The following is a 6,959-nucleotide window of genomic DNA, read 5'->3' on the forward strand; positions in this document are numbered from 1 at the left end:
CTGTTCGGATACTTACACTTACTTTTTGAATTTGTTTTATTTTCTCCTTGGGTTTGTCTTCAACCCCTTGGTCCCTTCTGTCAGAAGTAGTTGTCATCTTTGTCCATACCTTAGCCTGTCTTTGTGTTTGACCTTAAATTTTACTCTCGTCTATTTTTCAACGAAAATCAAATTTCTGCCCTCTTCGTGCCCTTTTCTATCTTTATTATATTTGAAGGTTTTATTTTTTTCGTTCTTCCCGTGTTAACTGTTCTCTTTACCGTCGTGTGCTGTATAATTTTCCTCTTGATTTTATCAGTTTTCATTCTGCGCTTCTTAAAACTTTGTCCCTGTTCGCTTCTATGTCCTGCTTTGTTTAAATTGCAGTGTTTCTTGTTTTCGACATGGTTGGGCTTTTGCTTCACAATTTTTGTTCCTTCATCTCTTTTCTTTTGTTGTTTGTTGCCCACAAAATAAGTCGTATTTGTGTGCATATTTTCATTTGTCTTTTAATTAAGCTTTATTTTCACTTTCTTGCTTGCGTGTGTTCCTTCCCATCACTGTCGTTGGTTCTTATAACATTATTCTGGTTCTAGTTTTTCTTATGATTGCATACTTTGTGCACGTGCGCAGGTATATGAGTAATTAGTCTCTCTCATCTGTCACGTCCCTTATTATTCTTCCCTATTCTTGTCTCTGATAAAAGTTCCATGTGGGTGTCATATATACAAGAGCAGCCAAATGGCGGGATTAACATGTCAGTCGAATTGTTTATGTCTTAAGTTTGCCGAACCCTTTTCTGCCCTAAGTCGGTGGAATTCAAGGTAATGATTACCGTGATGGAGATTCCATCAAAGAACGGTTATATGATAAAGAGGGTGTCATCTACAGGGGTCCCGTCATTTTACTCTGTGGTTTCGGTAAACTGTCTCGTAACTGCACCGACGATTTGACTACAGGAACTGAACCCACTTTTTATTTAATGCATCGCTTGAATTATCTATTGCTGTTTGTCATGTTCACGGAAGCATTCTACGTGGACTTAAAAAATAGTTTTACGTGAGGGTGTTTTCGCGGCCCGTTAGCGGGTGTGTTTTTGTTGTTGTTTTGAAGTCATGTTTTCCTCTCGAAGGTAAGGGCGGTAATAATGGAGAACTGACGTCACAAGCTCACTTACACGGCAGTCGCAAGAGTGTCAAGGGCTTGGTCACAACCTTTGGAAAGCGATTCAGAGCAAGAAGCCAAGGAGTAAGAGTTTATGTAGAGTTAATACTGGCAGTTATTGGGCCTCAGAGCTGCCGGCGGATGGTACCTGACGCATAATCACACCCAGGAAAGACAATAAAATTTACGACATTGTCTCTCTTTTTACGTTCCTGTGGCTCGCTGTGATTGTCAGTGCTGTTTTCAAATATTGCACTTGACAAGTATACTCTGCACTCAGAGTTTACATCTGAGTCTCTTTATAACCTGGTAAGAAAGCTTTATTAAAGATCTCACAACGAAGACAGTTTCTGATCACTCATAATGCATCCGCAACAATCCACGAGAATATTTCGAAGAAGAAATAATGGCGTCCATGCTTTAGTGTCGTCTGCAGCCTGATCTATACAGCTAATCCTTGAAAACTGATGTAACTTTTTCAGAGAACATGCCTACTTAACATATATAAATGTCTAGACAATGTAAATTGTATGCATGCTAACTAGGGGAAACTAAAGAACCTGGCAGCACCAAGCTACCATTAGTTTGTTAACAAAATGAGTAGTGATCGAAGATTTACATTTCTTTTTAGAAAAGCGCATATAGATTGATCACTTAACTTCTGACGTCACTGAAGGCTGTGGCCTAAGCAGAAGCTGAGAAAGTTTGATAATGAGGGGCTACACAATCAACAAGACCACCGGTGTGATCTAGAAGGACATGCGGTCTTGACCCAGGTGAGAACTAGTCTGTGTTCAAAGACTGGAACTTGGGAGTAGAACGAGTTGTTAGTTTAACTCTTGTGAGTTAGTATCTTCCAAGAAATTAGATGCATTGGTTTCAAATATTTTGCACTAGAAATAGACATAGAAATAATGATTTGAAAGCAGTTGTGCATTCTAGTTATAGCCAAACAATTTTGCATTCGGGTTATCCTTTATTGAAAATATATTATTTGAAAACAGTTTTAAACAGTTTATGTTGTTTTCCTACAGTATGGGATATGGGTCCGTTCTTATGTTTCCCAATAATTGTTTTAAGCATCCTTTGACATATAGACCTTTCTTTGCACATATAAGTATACCCCTGTCGTTCTTACCTTCAAGCACACTGATAGATAACACAGCGAGAGTGTCTAAAGGGGGTTCTCTAAAGATATATATATATACTCATAAGTTAGACTTCTCAAGTGTGGATCAGTATTTACGGCAGAACTGATCTATGACCACCATTGTAAAAAGCCTTTCGCATGGTAGTACCATGGCGGCTTGGCACATTTAAAAACTTCATTAAATTTCGTTCTTGCTTGCTCTCTCACTCCTCCAAATGAACTTGCACGTGGACGTACTGTTAGCTACCATTAACCCAGCTAACATACAACACTAAGCCAAGACTGGCCCAAGTTCATGCCAGGACATGGCCAAAACTATAAGGCATGACCCAGTGACGCTTGTTGAGAACTTTGTTTCTTGAAGCTTGTGTCACAAATGCAAGTTGTCACCAGAGGAGGGGACATTTTTTGGGTGCGCGAAAATTATAGACTCTTGCAGCACTTGCACTGTTTTTTTCAAACAGACCTTTGACCCTTAAGCTGTCACAGATTGCATTACTGTTGCAGTGTAAGCAGTGCGAGAACCGACGATGCCGGAGTACAGATGCACATAGGCTACAACAATCAAATTGACCCCAAGACACATGCGAGGTGAAGGAATAGCCATTTCTTTTCTCTCCGTGTTTGTGATTGCTCGTATAGAAGCACGGACGAAATCTTTGATGAGACAGCTCACGCTGACTTAAGCAGCTACCAGCAACTCTTAGTCGCTTGAGACCTGTTTGATTTCTCTTTGCGTCTTCGGTGTTTGTCTTTTATTACTGTCTTCACGGTTGTTTCTACTTCCGTCCTTCATCTGCTGTTCATGGCCTGTTCTTGTCTCAAGCGCTGAGAACATTCTCTTTATCTTGCTTTTTAATAACTTTAGCGTTTGTCGTGGGTAAAGAAAAGAATCATAAATTCAGTTGGCTTTGTATCACATATTTTTTCATTGTTTGACTGCCAAAATGGCATCTGATGACAATGACCTTTCACCGTCATGGTGAAGCCTCTTTCATTAACACTTCGAAGTCAGGCAATCACACGGCAGCGGAAGCAGTAGACTGCATAGTGGTCTGAAATTGTAAATAGCAAACTTTCCTCAGTTTGTGTGTGTGTGTGTGTGTGTGTGGCTCAAACAATTTTATTTTATTCTCTAGTACGTCTTTAAGAAATTCGTGCCCCGCGCAAAAACAGCGGTGTCCAAGGAAACGTAAATTGCAGTGAGGCATTTCTTGTGCAAAACAATTCGTAAAGCAGGTTATGGTTATATTTTCCACATCCGGTGCAAATTGTTTTTCACAAAATTTAAAATGGTTAAAATGTTTAGTTGGTGCGAGCTCTAATGTCCGCAGATTTACTCGAATATCTTACGTCAGTGTTGTATATCCTAGACATGGCAAAACACCGATTTAGAGAATTTCATATCAAGACATAAAATCGATGTCGTTCGTCTCTGTCTCTTGAATATGGCATGACATTTATCTGGTTTAGAGAAAGACGAGATCAAATCTATGTGCGTCCTTAAGGAAAATCCGCGTTGTCATCCTTGCAGACAGAACTGATTGTCACGATTCGTAAAACCTGTTTACGCATTCCGCCCCAAAAAAGTCCTTGTTTATTGTTGAAAGGAATAGCACATTGCACCGGTTCGACATAAAAATCCACGTCCCGAAACGCGGATCTTTGTTTATTATGCATTAGCTTTTTACCACGGACTTACATGTTTATCAATTCGATTTTTATCCCCAAGAGATCCACGTATGCGTACTCCACAAAGGGACGAATCTGTGGCCTGGCGCCTACTTACTAACTGGGACTTAAGAAGTAACGAGTGGGTATATCACAATCCTCCACCCTCACTTGACGATAAGTTGTAAAGGAAAGAAGTTGTGCTTTGAAGATTTCCGAAAGTAAGGCTCATCACAAAGGCTAGCTGAAATGCCAGGCACTTGCGTTGAACTCTTCAGCCAGGCCATTCGGGAGGCGAAAGCTGGTTCGGTTCCTCCGAAAATTTTGTATTTTTATAAACACCAGCAGCCAGTGTGGTGCGGATTAGCGTTAATAAAGTGATCAAAGACTCTTACTTCTCACATGCTGTTCTCGCAAAGTGTGATCTTAACTAAAGGTAATTTCAAAGCGGTGTTTTGATAAAGTCTGGAGAGTTCACAACCTTCGAGGATAACAGACAACGTCGGAAACTGGTACGGAGATATAAACCCGATGACACTAAAAGCTTCTCCTTAGAGTTCCAATTCATATTCCCAAAAAATAAAAAGGAGTCAGCCAAGGGGGGCTGAGAAGATGGCGTTTCATATAATGGAATGAAATAGGAACATACAAGATCCATGGTTGACCTCTTTAATGGTTACCTGGTTGCGGTCTGGTGAAGTTCACGTGAATAGTGTAGTGAATGTGATAGCAAGCGAAGGTGGGTATGAAGTACGAGAAAAACCAATGTCATCGAATTCCTTCTCCTAACCTCTTTCATCTTAAGCTCAGTATACCACTCCTCCATTCACCCCACCCAAACACCCCTAGTGCTAAATACAGTCGATAAGCAGGTTTGACTTTTTTTTTGTAGGAAAAAAATCGTCTGAATGCTTGGCGTATTGCATATCGGTTTTACTTACTTTCAGTCATATTCAGTTTTTGCACCAAGCTGCTGAATGCTCTCTACTTAGGTACATTTCATCGACGGTGCGTCGGTCTCATGGACTAGCCTTTGATGACTGTAATTATCATAATCGAATTTTTCAAAGAAGTTTTTGGTGAGTTTGTGCAGACACTAATCTTAGTCTTTCTCTCTCTTATAAAAAGAATTTGGTTAAACGTGCATTTACCTGACGCCAACGCTGAAAGAGACTTCTCCCCACTCACCTCTCCCCCAAAAAGTGATAATATCACACGTGAGGAACTTAATTTATTTCACTGGGCATAAACAGCACGTAGGGGCTATCCAGTTTTAGACTTTCTGTTACTTATTCTGCTCTGTCACGTCATCACGTAATTCCACAGTTTCAGAACTGTTACGATGTTTTCACTAATGCATAGAGCAGATCGGGGAGTTAAAGGTCACTTGTGGTCACGTGCCTTGGGCTCCCTGCCAGTTCTTGTCGGTCGTGTCCGTGTATATTCCTGGCAGGAGGACAGTACAGTGATTGAGTCACGGAGGGGATGGGGGTGACCTTGTCGGAAAACGACCTGTACGCAGGAGTGTGAACTGCTCTTCATTATTCAAATTACTTCAATTCAAACCAGTATGTACTTTCCAATGTCCATGGCCTGCTCAGTCCATCTCAGCATGAAAAAATGTCAGGTTACAGGGGTTTTGTTTCTTTTGGCTTCAAATCAATTTTGAATATTATGGACGTTATCCGTGCGACTGTTGGTGAGTGCTTAGAGAGAGATGGGGGGCGGGGAAGGGAAGGAAAAATTAGAGAAAGAGAAGGGAAAAAAGAAGAAATTATCTGTTATCAGCAGAAGATGCTTGTTCATATAAGCGAAATCTTGCATACTTTCGACCGGAGCTTTCTGTCCCAGCCAAACAGAAGGGTAAAGAGCTAAAAGAGTCTAAACTATATATACCAACCAAACCTGGAAAGTCGGGTTCAGAAACAGGAAAAAAAGCATGTCCTGTAGCTGTTTCTTTTTATTATTATTTGTCCACAGCAGCCTGCACCAAGGATTGGTGTGTAAGGATCTTTACGAAGAATGTTTAATGCTTTCTTTTAAGAAATGTTTTAGTACAAGCCGTGAGAGATGTATATAAAGGAATAGTGTTCCCCCCACACCTGCTCATATAAATATTATTTTGGAAACAATCGACACTACCGTATGAAGGTAAAAAATCGTATATCATGTAACAAAGGATGTACGAGGCGGACACACACACATGCACGCACGCGTGCGCCTATCCTAACACGCATATACTGATGCCAACGGACGCACGAACGCACGCATGCAGAGATGCACGCACACAGGAAAATACACACACGCGACGCACACATATGCATGAAAACATACACAAACATACTTTTACTGGCAGGCATACATGCAAACACACCAACACACATACGCATACACACTGTATACTTATGTATAATGGTAGGACTCGTAAACTGTACAGCCTAATGCCCATATATTTTAATAGACCACAGCGACAGACAGCAATGTTTTCTCACAGTGGTGACACGTGACCGCCACATCAACAGCGGTCTCTTCTCGGTGTCCCATGGAGACAGCGTCAGAAAGGGGGCTGGGGGTTGTGGGGGAGGAGAACAGTTCGTTCCACCTCCCCTCTCTGACCTCCGCCCGGCCACCACCTCGTTCGGGTGCCTTGAAGTGTGAGGAGATGACGCAGGGGCCACACCACTCTACCTGTTCCTCGAGCTGAAAGGTAGGGGCCCAGATGGAAAGAGCTACCTGCATAAAACAACAACTGCTTTGATGACCAGACTGGGCTCGTACATGCGCACTTGTGCCTTGACATTCAACGCATCTGCGCTGCGTAGACCCTGACGATCTGGATAGCAAAGCTTTGAAAACGGAAAACGAGAACATCATCAAGCATTGAAACTTGAAAACACGGTGGGACAAAGAGACTTTTTTTTTTAAGAAGTTTGTTGGTCATGCGAACTTCCGAAACCTGCCTCTAAGGTGGTGAAGGATTTTGCATCAAGTATTA

General features: G+C 41.5%; 1 long non-coding RNA gene across 1 annotated transcript; it reads left to right on the forward strand.

Annotated features, from left to right (window-relative positions):
• Window positions 1–1,219: 1,219 nt before the first annotated feature.
• Window positions 1,220–3,393, forward strand: LOC112559943. The gene is made up of 3 exons (XR_003098444.1): window positions 1,220–1,452; window positions 1,775–1,919; window positions 2,801–3,393. It is a non-coding gene; the product is annotated as an uncharacterized LOC112559943 (long non-coding RNA).
• The last annotated feature ends 3,566 nt before the right edge of the window (window positions 3,394–6,959 follow it).

This window comes from Pomacea canaliculata, linkage group LG3 (genome assembly GCF_003073045.1).
Source record: "Pomacea canaliculata isolate SZHN2017 linkage group LG3, ASM307304v1, whole genome shotgun sequence".
In the NCBI taxonomy this organism is placed as follows: domain Eukaryota; kingdom Metazoa; phylum Mollusca; class Gastropoda; order Architaenioglossa; family Ampullariidae; genus Pomacea; species Pomacea canaliculata.